At 44.7% G+C, this 14,227-nt stretch overlaps 1 protein-coding gene across 3 annotated transcripts in view; it reads left to right on the forward strand.

Annotated features, from left to right (window-relative positions):
* Positions 1-416: 416 nt before the first annotated feature.
* The window catches only part of Stau1 (staufen double-stranded RNA binding protein 1), a 39,654-nt gene continuing 25,843 nt past the window's right edge, over positions 417-14,227 (forward strand). For 2 of the 3 annotated variants that reach the window (XM_038330000.2, XM_038330002.2), the window contains exon 1: positions 418-638. The gene's annotated coding sequence lies outside the window, so the exon portion shown is untranslated. Of the gene's footprint in view, positions 639-6,881; positions 6,983-14,227 lie in introns of all 3 variants that reach the window. The other variant, XM_038330001.2, reaches the window with a different exon arrangement.

Below are 14,227 nucleotides of genomic sequence, written 5' to 3' on the forward strand. Positions count from 1 at the left end.
TGACAGCAACCAGTAAACACCTGTTCCGCACTAGAATGTGAACTCCACGAGAGCACGGACCTGCGCACTCTCGCCGTTTTCTCGGCTTCTGACCTTGCACACGGCAGCAGGTTCACAGATGTTGACATAAAGGAGTGTCTGCCTAGAAGGAAACACAAAGCCGAGAGAGAAAGGAAGATAGGCCTGCTTTCCCGGCTCAGCTTGAGCTCCTGCAAAACTACAACTCCCAGCATGCCCCGACCAGACGGAACCATGCCGGCCCCTGACGCACCAGCATGTCTAGAGGGCGCAGGCAGGCTGCGGCGCCCGCCGGGACTTGTGGTCCCAGCCGCGGTGGGGGTGGGGCCGATATGGAGGCGGGCGGGGGCTGGGGGCGGGCGCGGCCCCTCCCCCGTCACTTCCTGCCGGGCTGCGGGCGCCGGAGCCGCTCTTCAGCGTTTGCGCTGTCGGTCGTCGCTTCTGTGTCGTCTCCCCCCCCCCCTTCTGATCCCCGGCCCGGCGGCTCCCGCCTCCTCCGCGGCTACACCGCCTCTTTCCTCCCCTGGTCCCTTCTTCCTCGCCCTCCTCCTTTGCTCCTTCCCTTCCTCGCCGCCGCCCAGGACCGCCGGCCCGGGTACGAGCTCCGGGGAAGCAGCCAGGTGAGGCGGCCAGGCCGGGCCTCGGCAGGGCCCCGTAGGCACGGCGGCAGCGGGAGGTGGGCGGCGGGTGGGCTAGGCCTCGCGGGCGCGCGAGCTGCGGCCCAGGCCCGTCTCCGCCCGCGGGGCCTTCCCGGAGGAGGCGGGCCCTCCGCTGCGCTCGTGGGCCCGGTGCCCGAGTTAGGCGGGGGTGCGGGCAGGGGCTGGGCCGATCCGGAGCCCCCCAGGTCTCGGCGCCGTGCACAGTGCACAGTGTTGCGGCCACTGCCGAGCCATGGGACGTGGTGCCAAATCCCGGCTCTGCCCCCTTCGCAAGTCATTTCATACTCTTTTGTTTTTCAGTTGTGAGGGGAAGCGGAGTGGGGGGGGGGAGGTAGAAGACTAATCCCGTCCCGGTCCTGTCCCTGCCTCTTCAGACTGTGAAGGTGCAGTGAAATGGGGCGTGTAAAGCGCTTATCAGCGTGCCAGACCCACATCGTGTCCCAATAAACGGTTTGCATAATTTATTAGCGTGATATGAAGGTATAATTTAGGGTGCAGACTGGACAGAAGTTGACCTACCTTCCCATTTGGGTTTCCTCCGAGGCAGAAGAACCCGCGTGCCCACTGCCAGCGCTTGGGCATTGTGCTTGCCTAGCATCAGAAAGGGGCGCGCGCTTAATTGGGACACTGTAGCAGGCAAAGTATGTATGTAGACATAGCCGTCCTTCTGTAGAACCAGCTGTGGGGACTTGGTCGGTTCCCCCAAGCTCAACAATCTGTCCCATGTTTCCCAGTCACCATCCAGAACCTTGTGATTTCTTTTTCTGTGGAAGTTGCTGGCACAGGCGCCCGTTGGGCTCAGCAGACCTTTCTGGAGCTCTCCTGTGTGTTAGGCTCTGGAGAGGGAGTGTGCAAAAGTGTGAAAGCCCTGCCTTTCTGGTCGCGTCCACAGCTTTTCACGTTCTTTGACTGAACTTTTCTCTCACTCCGGGGTCGCATTTAGCAGTTTCCCTGAAGTCCTGGCCGCACCTCCCTCACTGTGCCAACACTGCTGGCTCTTGTGGAAGCTTTATTTTGTTCCGTTTTACCCGGCGTGATGTGGGGGCACTTTTTCATCTGTCTGTTTACATCTGCTCGCAACTGTAATTCTTGAGAAGGTGTTAGCAGAGTTAGAAACTAGGTCTTTTAGGCATCTCTGCCTACCAAATGTAAATTATGAACGACTTCGACTTCGTTACTTGTTGAAGGGAAAACTGAAAACTGTAGTTGGTGAGTGTGGAGGGAGCAGTCTTGGCTGTTCTGGTGAGTTTTAGAGGACCATCTTTTCTTTTCTGACTCAGCCTTTCTCTCTTTTAGTAAGATGAAGTTCTTCTGTTTTTATTTTTGAGTGTAATAGCAGCAGCAGCTGTGTGGACTTCGGAAGACAACTTTTGGGGTTCAGTAGGTTGTCTGGGCTCCGTGCTGCACAAGCACTTTATATGCTGAGCTGTCTCAAAAGTGTCTGCTCTTTGTTTGTTTGTTTTAAATCTGCTTAGTGACATTGGCTACCCTTAAAGACACGCACACGCAGATTTACGGAAGTAATATAGTGTGTTTGCTGTGCTCAACGACTTTTCTATGCCATAGGATTATTTTGTGTATGTTAGTGTGTGTGTGTGTGTGTGTGTGTTTTACCTTTGTGATAGCGTGTACACATGTGCATGACCCTGTGTGCCTGTGGAGACCAGAGATCAACCTCTGGTGTCTTGCTTTTCTGTGTTATTTTCAGAGACAGTATCTCTGTGCATGATGCTTCTCCTGACCTACCCATCTCTTCAGCCCTCTACCATCAGATTGTTTGGAGCAGTCAATTTCCTTAGTAATTGGAGATGGTTATATCACAGCCATCTCAATAATGCAAGGCAGCCTCTGTTTTTGTTTTGACTCTTCGTAAAATTTGTAACAGTCAGGAAATAGTTTCTAGCATAAATTGTTGAGTACATAGCTCTTTTTTTGGTTGCTTGGTTGTTTTTTTTTCCAAGACAGGGTTTCTCTGTGTAGCTTTATAGCCTGTCCTGGCACTCGTTCTGTAGACCAGGCTGGCCTCAAACTCAGAGATCCGCCTGCCTCTGCCTCCCTAGTGCTGGCATTAAAGGTGTGGGCCACCACTGCCCTGGTGAGTGTAATAACTTTTTAACAGCCCCTAAACAAACGATTCTGCAAGCAGCTCTGAGCATATCCTTTGCCACATCGACAATTAAGGCACTTCCAGGAAAGTGAAGTTATTTTGTTTAGTTTTTTCTTTTTTTTTTTTTTTTTTTTTTTTTTTTTGATGGTGCCTCTAGTTTAGGCTGAGTCCTCCTGTCTCATCCACAGAGGTTCAGAGATTACAGGTGTGAGCCATCAAGCCTGGCTTCTGAAGTTATTTTTAAGTATGAAAATTGAACACTATAGAGGGCACTGTGAGTTGGTTGCCCAGTTTTGGCAATTATCAACTCCTACCTAAGGTCAGTCTCCTTTTTTCTTGAACTCCCTCCTTTAAGATGACTTATTTTGAAACAAACCTTAAACTTACCATAATCTTACTCATTTTGACTTTAACCAGATCACCTTAGGTTAACTGTTAAACTGTTAATAAAATCCAAAATGCCATTTCTCAGTATATTAGAACTGACAGTCTGTCCATCCATCTGTCTTTTTTTTTTTTTTTTTTTTTTTTTTTTAGAGACAGGGTTTCTCTGTAGCTTTGGTGCCTATCCTGGAACTAGCTCTTGTAGACCAGGCTAGCCTCGAACTCACAGAGATCCACCTGCCTCTGCCTCCTGAGTGCTGGGATTAAAGGCATGTGCCACCACCTGTCAGGCTCTTTCTTCTTTTGTCTGGCTTCTTCATTGACCTGTGCTTTATGCACAGCAGGGAAGCAGCTGTAGAGTTAGCAGATTCCCCTCCTCAATGTAGAGCCCAGATTTCAGTCTTTCTTTCTGTTTATGAACTGAGTCAATGTTCCTCAGCTATTGATGACTAATTGAAATGCTGAGCAGTGGTGAATGCCTTTGATCCTAGCTCTTGGGAGACCAAGGCAGGCAGAGAGACCCTGTCTCAGAAGTAAAAAGAAAAGGGTTTTGGAGCTGTAGCTCAGTAGTGGGATACTTGCTTAGCACGCACAAGGCTCCAGGATTAATCTCTAATATTGCAAAACTCCAAACCATGTGTTGTTGAATTGCTGTCTGAAGGGCCCCTGCAGTGTTTACAAACAACGTATTCTTAGCTTTGTGAGCAGTGTGCAACCCCAAGTTAGGGATTGGTATTTCCCTTGTCTAAAAGCAGATCTCTCCCAACGTTGAGGTTGACCAGAATGTTGTAAATGTTTGCTGCTGTTACTCAATTTTCCCTGTGACTGTTATTTCTGGGCTGCACGTGTCCATCAGAGTTTGGTCAGTGCCAGTGCTCTGCCACTCCAGTTGTCACAGCCTGAGTGGCGAAGAGGGGCTGCCTCTTCATATCAATTTAAGAGCCTGTTTTTTAAAAATAATTTATTTATTACCATTTTATGTATATTGGTGTTTTGCCTGTAAGTATATCCATGAGAGGGAGTCAGATTCCCTAGAATGGAGTCACAGATGGTTGTGAGCTTTGTGAGCTGTCATGTGGGTGCTGGGAATTGAACCCAGGTCCTCTGAAAGAGCAGCCAGTGCTCTTAACTGCTAAACCATCTCTCCAGCCCCTAGGAGCCTCTTCTTAATCCCTGAATTCCATGTCTAAGAAGGAAGAAAATATTTAAAAACACTTGGTCTACCAGGTGGTGGTGGCGGCGCACCCTTTAATCCCAGCATTTGGGAGGCAGAGACTGGTATATCTTTGTGAGTTTGAGGCCAGCCTGGTTTACAGAGTGAGTTCCAGGACAACCATGTCTACACAGAGAAACTCTGTCTCAAAAAAACAAAACAAAACCTGTTGCAGTATGTCTTCACTAGCCCAGAATGGAGTATAATAAAAGTTTATGTACTAGGGGTAAAACTCACAGAATTTATTAGGGGATAAACTCACAGAAAGAGTAGTGATCCACAGTCCTCTGTGTGTGTGGGGGGGGGCTGGATTCGACTTCAACAGTCAAGCCCCCCCTTTTTGTCTGCATATGTAGTACATAAGACCACGCCCAAAGTAGGCCAGTATCGTAAAGGTTTTTGGTTGAAGGAGTTCCCACAGCAAAATCCCAAGTCCACTTGGTCTTTCCCATTAGACTTAATGTAAATTTTGGAGTACTTATAATTTTTGCTGTAGTCAAAATACATGTCCTTAAGTTTCAGCCATAAAACATTTATATATAAATTATTTTAAGTTTAGCCATGAACTTGATTCATGGATCCCCTGGCTCGTTGTTTAAACCAGAGCGTCATTTCTGTTGTAATCATGGCTGCTCAGACAGCAGGAACCAGTGTGGGCACCTTTCCTGGAGGCTCTCTACCTAGCCTCTGGGGAACAGGTGTCTTCAGAGTTGACCTGCTCGGTTTTCCAGGCTGCACGTTTTTGAAAACCATCGAACTTACTAGTTTTCTTTGGTAGTTTGTGTGCACTGCAGTCTGACTGCTCCTCACGGCTCCCTCCCAGGGGTGTTATGACGTCCATGCTGTATGGGGCCATCTTAAGTGATACTGTTGCACCCTCAGTTGACAGCTTTTGGAGCTGCTTGCAAGGCCTTCTCTTAGCCTGGAGTTTTAGAGACTTCAAAACTGTCTATGCGGGGGGTGGGGGGGTGGGAAAGTTGGGGGGGGTGGGGGGGGAGGGACTGGAGAAATGGCTCAGCGGTTAAGAGCACCAGAGGACCCAGGTTCAATTCCCAGCACTCACATGGTAGTTCACAACTGTCTGTAACTCCAGTTTTCTGGGATCTGATGTCTTCACGCCAATGCACTTAAAATAAAGTTAAATAAATTATTTAAAAAAAAAAAAACTATCGACAGGATTTTCTTGACTTGTTTCACAGCAGACCTGTTAGTGGATAATGTGTGTGGAATTTTCCATGGGTTTTTTTTTTTTTTTTTTAAACACAAAAGCAAAAACTCCTTACTAGAATCAAAGCTGTGGTGTTATACTGCTCTAAAGTACAGAAATTGCAAGCTAAAGGACTGAACATGAGAAGACCTGTGAGTTGCTATGGTTACTTTCTCCCAACATTTTATTAGAAAGTTTCCAACACATACCGAAGTTTCTAAAATTTTAGTCTTGGCGCTTTGGGTCCCTCCTACTGTACCATTATCACCGACTCCACTTGCACTAACACGCTTGTCTGTTTTGCGCCAGCTGGCGCAGCAGCATAGACACGCTTCAGATGATGCTCACTGGGTTTGTGGCTTATTGCGCTGTGCTGAGGGTGGGCCAAATGCCCCACCGCTTAGCTCCATCTCAGCTGTTAAGGTTTATTTTATTTATTTTTTTTAGTTTTCTCTTTTTGAGATAGGGTCTTTCTTTGTAGCCCTGGCTGTCCTGGAACTTGCCATGTAAATCAGGCTGGCATCCAACTCAAAGAGATCCACCTGCCTCTGCCTCCTGGGTGCTAGGATTTAAAGGTATGCACAACCATGCCCAGCCTGCATCTTTTTTAAAAGTTAAGAGCTTCATTGATTTTAACTTCCAGTTAGGTTTTGACTGAAAAATCTCTGCTTTTAAGGCTAATTGTTTGTTGAACTTTTGCACCAGGAAAATGTTGACCAAATTTTTTGTTCTCACCCTCAGGAAATGGTAGGGTTAGAAGTAGCTCCATGGGGGCTTGTCAAAGGGTCCAGGTGAGGGCTTGACTAGCTCCTGCTGGCAGCTCAGTGCTCTGAACTAAATTAAACCACTGTGAACTGTTTTCAAGGGAGTTAAAGGAAATTTCCTGCCAGTACCTAATATTAATATTTTCATTCTCAAACTAGTGACAGGTTGATTTATTTACTTATTTATTTTGGGCAGGCTGATTTAAAACTGATGTCACCTTATAAGTGGAGGTGACAAACCCCAGGGGTGGGTCTTGTGTTCATTTCTTTAATAAAAGTACACTCCAAAAGCATAGATGGGACGCATTTGCATCTCACTTCCAGGCATGGGGGCACGCATTTTTATTTCAGCAGATGGGAGGCAGATGCAGAGGCAGGCAGATCTCTGAGTTCGAGGCAAGCTTGGTCTATTGAGTGAGTTCGAGGACAGCCAAGGCTACACAGAGAAACCCTGCCTCAGACAAAACAAACCAATCAAAACAAACAAGTGTGCACTCAGAAACAACATTCTTGTGTTCTGTTTGTTCAGTGCTTCATCCTCAGCAGACAGGTGCTGTCTAAACACTGCCACAGTGAAGTTTACTCTGCAGTAAACTAAAAGGACTCCCTGACTACTTGCCTGTCATCCAGGTAAGGGGTCATGGCGCCTCAGGGGGTGGAGTTAGTAAATTGGGCAACAGATCTGTAGGCTTCAAATCTAATCTGCCTTCGCTGGGTATGTTAGCCTCTGACAGAGAGGGCTGCCCAGCATTCTGTATATTACAACATCAGCAAGCAGTATTCCCATTTCTATCAGGGAATTCAAAACTTCAGTTAATTCTACTTATGGAAAGCATGGATTTCAGGCAAGTGTAGTAACCTAAGCCTGTAATCCTGGCATCTGGAAGGTGGGATAGGAACATCAGGAATCCAAGGCCAATTGTGACTGCACGCCACGTGTGAGATTGTTCCGGTTTCCATGAGACCTGTCTCTCTCACACCCTCCAAAAAAGATGTGGAGCTGTACAGGGGCGCACACCTCTAATCTCAGCACTCGGGAGGCAGAGGCAGGCGGATCTCTGGATCTCTGTAAATTCGGCCTGGTCTACAAGAGCTAGTTCCAGGGCAGGCTCCAAAGCTACAGAGAAACCCTTTCTCAAAAAAAAAAAAAAAAAAAAAGACTTTCTTTTGAATTATAATATTCTGCTTTATTGGAAAACACTAAGATTAATTAACTTTTGAAGGCTGTTGGAATTAAACTTTTTTTTTTTAAATAGGGTTTCTATGTAATCTCAGTAGTACTAGAACTCACAGAGATCCTCTTGCTTCTGCCTCCTGTGCGCCACTGGTGATGCATAGCTTTGGAATTAAATTAGTTTTTTAAACTTTTGTTTGGGGTAATGGTTTTTCTGGGAGGAACAATTAACGATGACTTCTCATTTATGATATGTATTTTTATTTTTTTTTTTATTTTTTATTTATTTATTTATTTTTTTGGTTTTTCGAGACAGTGTATTTTTATTTAAATGTATTTATTTTATTTGAATGAGTGATATACATGTGTGTACCACATGCTTGCCTGGTTCTTGTGGGGATCAGGAGACAGCATTAGATCTCCTGAAAAATGTGACATACCATGTGGGTGTTAAACATCTAACCTGGGTCCTCTGTGAGAGCAACAAGTGCCATCTTGTGAGCCATCTCTCTAGCCCAGTGACTCTCAACCTGTGTGGTGTGACCCCTTTGAGGGAGGTCCAACAACCCTTTCACAGGGGTCTCTTAAGACCTTTGGAAAACAGATATTTTACACTATGATTCATAACAGCAAAATTATAGTTACAAAGTAGCAATGAAAATAATTTTATGGTTGGGGGTCACTACAATATGAGGAACCCTTCTAGAGGTTGAGAACCACTGCTCTAGACCCTAGAGCAGGCCACCCAAGAGTTAACGCTTGTATACAGAAGAGTCCTCCTTGCCTACTTGACTTTGGCAAATGTGATATGGGACCACATTCAAGGCTTGATTTGTGTGCAGAGATCTGAGCAGTCAGGTGTTTGCAGGCATCAGTTGTAGATAGTTTTGTTGTCTAGCAAGTGAGTGGGAGTAGGACTCCTTAAGTTAACCTTTCCTGTCTTTGTTTCTCTTGAGTCCTAAGTACATAGTGGAATGTCTTGTAGTTATATGGTTACATTTCTTTCTTGTGCAGTTATTTATGTATCCAGGACTGTGATCAAACACTGACTTGACATTGATCTTAAAGCAGTCATTTTGGGAATTATTGTGTAGGAAGCTAATAATGACTGACATATATCTGTGCTCATGGCTGTCCTTGCTACAGCTGTTTGGATGATATTGGAGTTTGTGGATTGTTTCCTGGGAGGGGAGGGGAAGGCAACAGTGAGAGGTGAGTTTTAATTTCAGAAAACAACTGAATTGCAGTTAGGGTAAACATGTCTTAGATAAGGGTCTTAGATGGAGTGGTGACTTAGTGGTTGAGAGCTTTTCCTGTGCTTCCCGAGGACCCGATTTAGTTCCAGCACCCAGATTGAGGGCTTACTACCACCTGCAGTTCTAGCTCCAGGGATCCTGTGCCCTCTTTGACCTTTGTGGTTACCTGCACTCAGGTGCACATATCTGCCCACACTCTACACACACACACACTAAACAATAAATCTTACAAAAAAATGAATAAAAGGTTTCTTTAGAATTGAGATCACTTCTACAAAGGGGAATGATGTGTTGATTATACAGAAACATAAATACTACATTACCTGCGTTAATTAGTGAAAAGTTGGTTAATTAGAAGTCTCCATGGTAAGCAAGATGGCTCAGTGGTTAAAAGTGCTTGCTGGGCAAGCCTGATGACCTGATTTCAATCCCTGAATCCCATGATGGAAAGAGAGAACCCATTCCTGCAAGTTAATCTTCTGACATCCACACACATGCTGTGGTATATGTGTGCCTATACACACAACACACACACACACACACCCACTGCTAATTTCTTCTTAAGGGTTTATCTAATCTTGGTGCCTCGTGCCTGTGATTCCCAACACCCAAGAAGTAAAGACAGAGGATTGCCACCAGGCCAGCCTGGACTGTGTAGTGAGTCCTTGTTTAAAACAACAACAACAACAACACCAAACCACGACAAAAAGTGCTTAACTCGTTGCATACTACTAATAAGACTTGGGCTGGGCGGAGTCCCAGCACATGGAAGGCAGAGGTAGGCAGATCTCTGTCAGTTCCAGGCCAGCCTGGTCTACAAAGCAAGTTATAGAAGAGCCCAAGGCGAGAAACCCAATCTCCAAAAAAAAAAAACAAAAACAAAAAACAAGACAAAACAAAACAAAAGAATTGGAAATTGTATTTGAAAGTTAGTAAGACTAATGGCCATTGCACATAACTCTGGCCTCTTCTGACCTGTTCCTTGTGTATTAAATCATTCCAGTGTGCTCAGTGTCATCAAGTGGTCCTGCATTTACAGCCGAGTGAGGAACATATTTGCACCTTGCCACTTTGTAGCACATTATTATGCAATTAAAAAACAAAGGAACAAGGTTTTTGTGAGGTTTACATGCTAATGTACTTTCTTCATACCAGAAAAGGTGCTTTACACTGTAAAGTGGTATCTGTCAATTAAGGTGAGGCTCTACTCTTGTTTTTATTATTACTTCTTTGCATGTGTGTTTGTATGTATGTATGTATGTGTATATATATGTGTGTGTATGTATGTATGTATTTGTGTGTGTATAAGTCTATTTTAGCTAAGACCTCACTGTGTAGTTCAGGTTGTCATCAAATGAGTCTCTTGTCTCAGCTGTGTTGTATGAGGCCGCTTGTTTGTTCCCGACTGCTTAGCCCCCAAATAACCACACAGAAACCATATTATTTGCAATACTGTTTGGCCAATAGCTTAAGTGTATTTCTGGCTAACTCTTATCTTAAATTAACCCATCTTCATTAATCTGTATATCGCTAGGAGGTTGTGGCTTACTGTGTAAAGTTCCGGCATCTGTCTCTAGCAGGGCTACATGGCGTCTCTCTGACTCAGCCTTCTTTCTCCCACAGTCATTTCTCTGTGGGTCCTGCATGTCCAGTTCATACAACATAACATTAAGCAGTCCAGGCAAGAACAGTTTCCTGCCCAAATGGCTAGCAAACTCCCTAAGGAGCCTCTTCAAGGCCCATCATCCTTTTGACATATTGGTGCTGCCAGGAGCAGATATGTCTCATTGTCATGAAAAGTCCTAAATTCTTTTCAAAGTCCTAATCTCTTTTCAAAAGCAACATATCCTTAGACTCAAATTCTGAAGTCAAGATGCCTTTATGTTAGTTTAACTTAAAGGTCCATACAGCAAAATGTTTCTCATTACATAGCTCTTTAACAGTCAAAAAATTCAAAGAAAACACAATAATATACATAATCTAGACTCTCTGTGAATTTTCCATCTTTAAGTGGCTTGTTTTTACTCTATTACTTTAATATTTATTTTATTATCTTTATTCCTTTAATCTATGACTGTCTGTACTCTGTCCCTTTAAAGACTTTGTTTTATTATTTTAAAACCATTTACTTCTTTTTATAACTCTCTATACTCTTCTTTCCCAATCCTATATACATTTTTAAAAACACACTGTGACCCATTTAGAGGTCTTTTTCATTTGAATCTGCCTTTACTGCATATCTGTAATCGTTTTCTGACCAGAACTACTTTTTTCTTTTTTAATTAAATGCTAAGCAGGCATGGCTAGCACCAACATGGCCCTGCCTGGTGGCTCCACCTGGTCCAACATGGAGAAAGCATGTTTACTGCCTCTGTGACTGCCCGGTGGGAGTCATCCTCACCACCTCAACTCTGGTAACCAGTGGGCCCATGCTGCCACCAAATAACTGGCAACACGCTGCCCACAAACCCCATTTAAATGCTTGTTCTCTTGAAAGAGCCAGAGTTCGCACTGGCAGCACGGTCCAGAAAGCCATTGTTTCAAAAAGGCAGGGCTTTTTTTTCCTGCTACCACTGAATCAGAAAAACCTCCCTTAAAGTAGCTGTGATGTTAAGCTGTGTTTAACTCTTTTTTTGAAATTATTATTTAAATCACTGCTTGGCCCATTAGCTCTAGCTTCTTATTGGCTAACTCTTACATCTTAATTTAACCCATTTCTATTCTGTGTATTGGCATGAGACTTTGGCTTACCAGGTAAAGTTCCTGCATCTGTCTCCAATGGGGCTACATGGCCTCCTTCTGACTCTGCCTATTTCTCCCAGCATTCAGTTTAATTTTCCCTGCCTAGCTCTACTCTACCCTATCACAGGCCCAAAACAGCTTCTTTATTATTAACCAATGATATTCACAGCATACAGAGGGGAATCTGCTCTACCCTATCACAGCTGAGTGCTAAGATTATGGATGCCTGTCATTTTTCCCAGTGAGACTGTATGAGGCTTTTTTTTTGTTTTTGTTTGTTCGTTTTAAGACAGGGTCTCTGTGTAGCCCTGACTGGCCCTGGTGCTCAGATGAAAGATACATGTTTTTATGATACTCTGGTGTCAGCAAGCTCATATGAGGCCCTGGTGTTCAGCAGATGAAGATCTTTGAAAGAAGTGCTCTAAGCTCCTCCGTGTCATTCTTCTGTGTTGCGGTGCTTGTGTGTAAGTAAATGTCGGCCTGAAAGGAAAATGCTCTCCAGCTGGGCTCTAAAGTCCTTCAGTAGGCGATGGCGATGCGGGACAATGGAGGAAGTTGGACCCTCACAGACAGGTGCCTAGTGAGCCCTAAGGATACTCGTTCCAAGCTCCTAGCCTCCTTTGTCTATGAGTGACAGTTTGATCTCTCACAAGGCCCTCATGTACCAGATAGGAAACAACCCTGAAAGGTAGGTTTAAAGGAAGGTGGTTTGTGTGAAGGGTTATAGCTGCAGCAGTGGAGATGCTAAGATGCCGACAGCAGTTGGAATGCCATGGTCCTCAGGACTGCTTTTAACTCGACAGATGCCAGTAGTGGAGAGCTTTGTTCTCTGAGCGGCTGACTACATGGCGTATTTTCCACATTTACAACTGTGTGTTTGTACTGGTGCACCGGTTCCTCTGCCCTCTAGATATATGAGGTCACTTTTACATTGATCAGATGTGACAATCAGAAATACCCCGCCATTGCCAGATGTTCCTGGAGGAACAGAGTTGTTCTCTTAACAGCATTGCCTATCATTCTCTCTTCAGGATCAAACATGATACCCAGGGTTACATTAGTAAGTAATTAAAGAGTGACTAGCAAATGAGTATTGCTTGGTGTCTATTATTATTATTATTATTATTATTATTATTATTATTTTGCCTGGGTCTGTGACTGAATCTAGAGACCTCCTTATATATGCACAGCAAGTGCAACTTCACCAGCCTCCACCCCTAGCTTCTTGCCTGGTGAGTTTTAGTGCTGACTATGTGAGAATTTAAAGCTTATCGAGTTGTTGTATACTACGTTTTTTTCTTGTGTGTTTTTGTTTTTTGAGACAGAGTTTCTCTGTAACACAGTCCTGGATGTCATGAAACTCACTTTGTAGATAGACCAGGCTAGCCTTGAACTCATAGAGATCTGCCTGCCTCTGCCCCCTGAGTGCTGGGATTAAAGGTGTGCATCACCACCGCCCAGCTACATATCATGTTTTAACTGCCCCCTGTCCCATGTGTCATGAGAGGCAGTGGTGGCCAGGCCAGAGCTTGACACTTGGTGTCTTCATTTTGCCATATACCTTATCCATCCATCCATCCATCCATCCATCCATCCATCCATCCATCCTTTTTTTTTAAATATTTATTTATTATGTATACAATATTCTGTCTGTGTGTATACCTGCAGGCCAGAAGAGGGCACCAGACCCCATTACAGATGGTTGTGAGCCACCATATGGTTGCTGGGAATTGAACTCAGGACCTTTGGAAGAGCAGGCAGTGCTCTTAACCTCTGAGCCATCTCTCCAGCCCCTCCATCCATCCTTCTATCGACATGTTCTTGTTTGGATTCTGGAGCTTGCTGATTGGCTAGACTATCTGGGCAGCAAACCCAGGGTTCTTCCCCAACACTGGGATGAGTAGCTGTGTTCTGTCACTGGTCTTGACTTTTTGTGAGTTCTGGGGATCAAATTCAGGTCCTCATGTTCACATGGCAAGCACAGCTCACTGAGCCACCTATACTTTTTTCTTCTCGTTTTTTTTTAAAGATTTATTTATTTATTATGTATACAACATTACTTCCATGTATGCTTGCAAGCCAGAAGAGGGCACAAGATCTCATTATAGATGGTTGTGAGCCACCATGTGGTTACTGAGAATTGAACTCAGGACCTCTGGAAGATCAGTCAGTGCTCTCTTAACCTCAGAGCCATCTCTCCAGCCCTCCCCTCAAGTTTTTAGCTGCTTATTTCAACCAGTCGTTAACTCTTTGAGGTGTATTTGAGACTAGCATTTTGGGGGCAGTCTCATTGAAAGCCTGTTTGTTCTGAGCTTGTAAAATCCTCATGTATTTATGTCTGGAGCTGGAAATGTTGTCATTGGGCCTGCTTTATATAGTAGGAGCCAAAAAGGATTCCTTTGGGCCCCACCCTTTCTAAGTTTAAACATTCATTCAGTCTAAGTTCTGCCACAGGTTGGGATGATCCTGTTGGGATGGGCTTTGTTTTAGTCCTTTTCTGCTCCTGACTCTGGTTGGTGTTTACATTAGGAGTAAACTGATTGGCTCCTGCCAGTGAGTAAAGCTTTCAAGAAAGACTTCAGGGAGACTGGGAGTGAGCCAGGGAAAGAGAGGAGCTCTTTCTCCAGAACAAGGGCACACTCGTGAGTCCACACTGGCAGCTTGTCTGCTAAGAACAGTGCTGCATCTTGGATGGTAGTAACT

The sequence above is a fragment of the Arvicola amphibius genome, chromosome 5 (genome assembly GCF_903992535.2).
Source record: "Arvicola amphibius chromosome 5, mArvAmp1.2, whole genome shotgun sequence".
Taxonomy (NCBI): Eukaryota; Metazoa; Chordata; class Mammalia; order Rodentia; family Cricetidae; genus Arvicola; species Arvicola amphibius.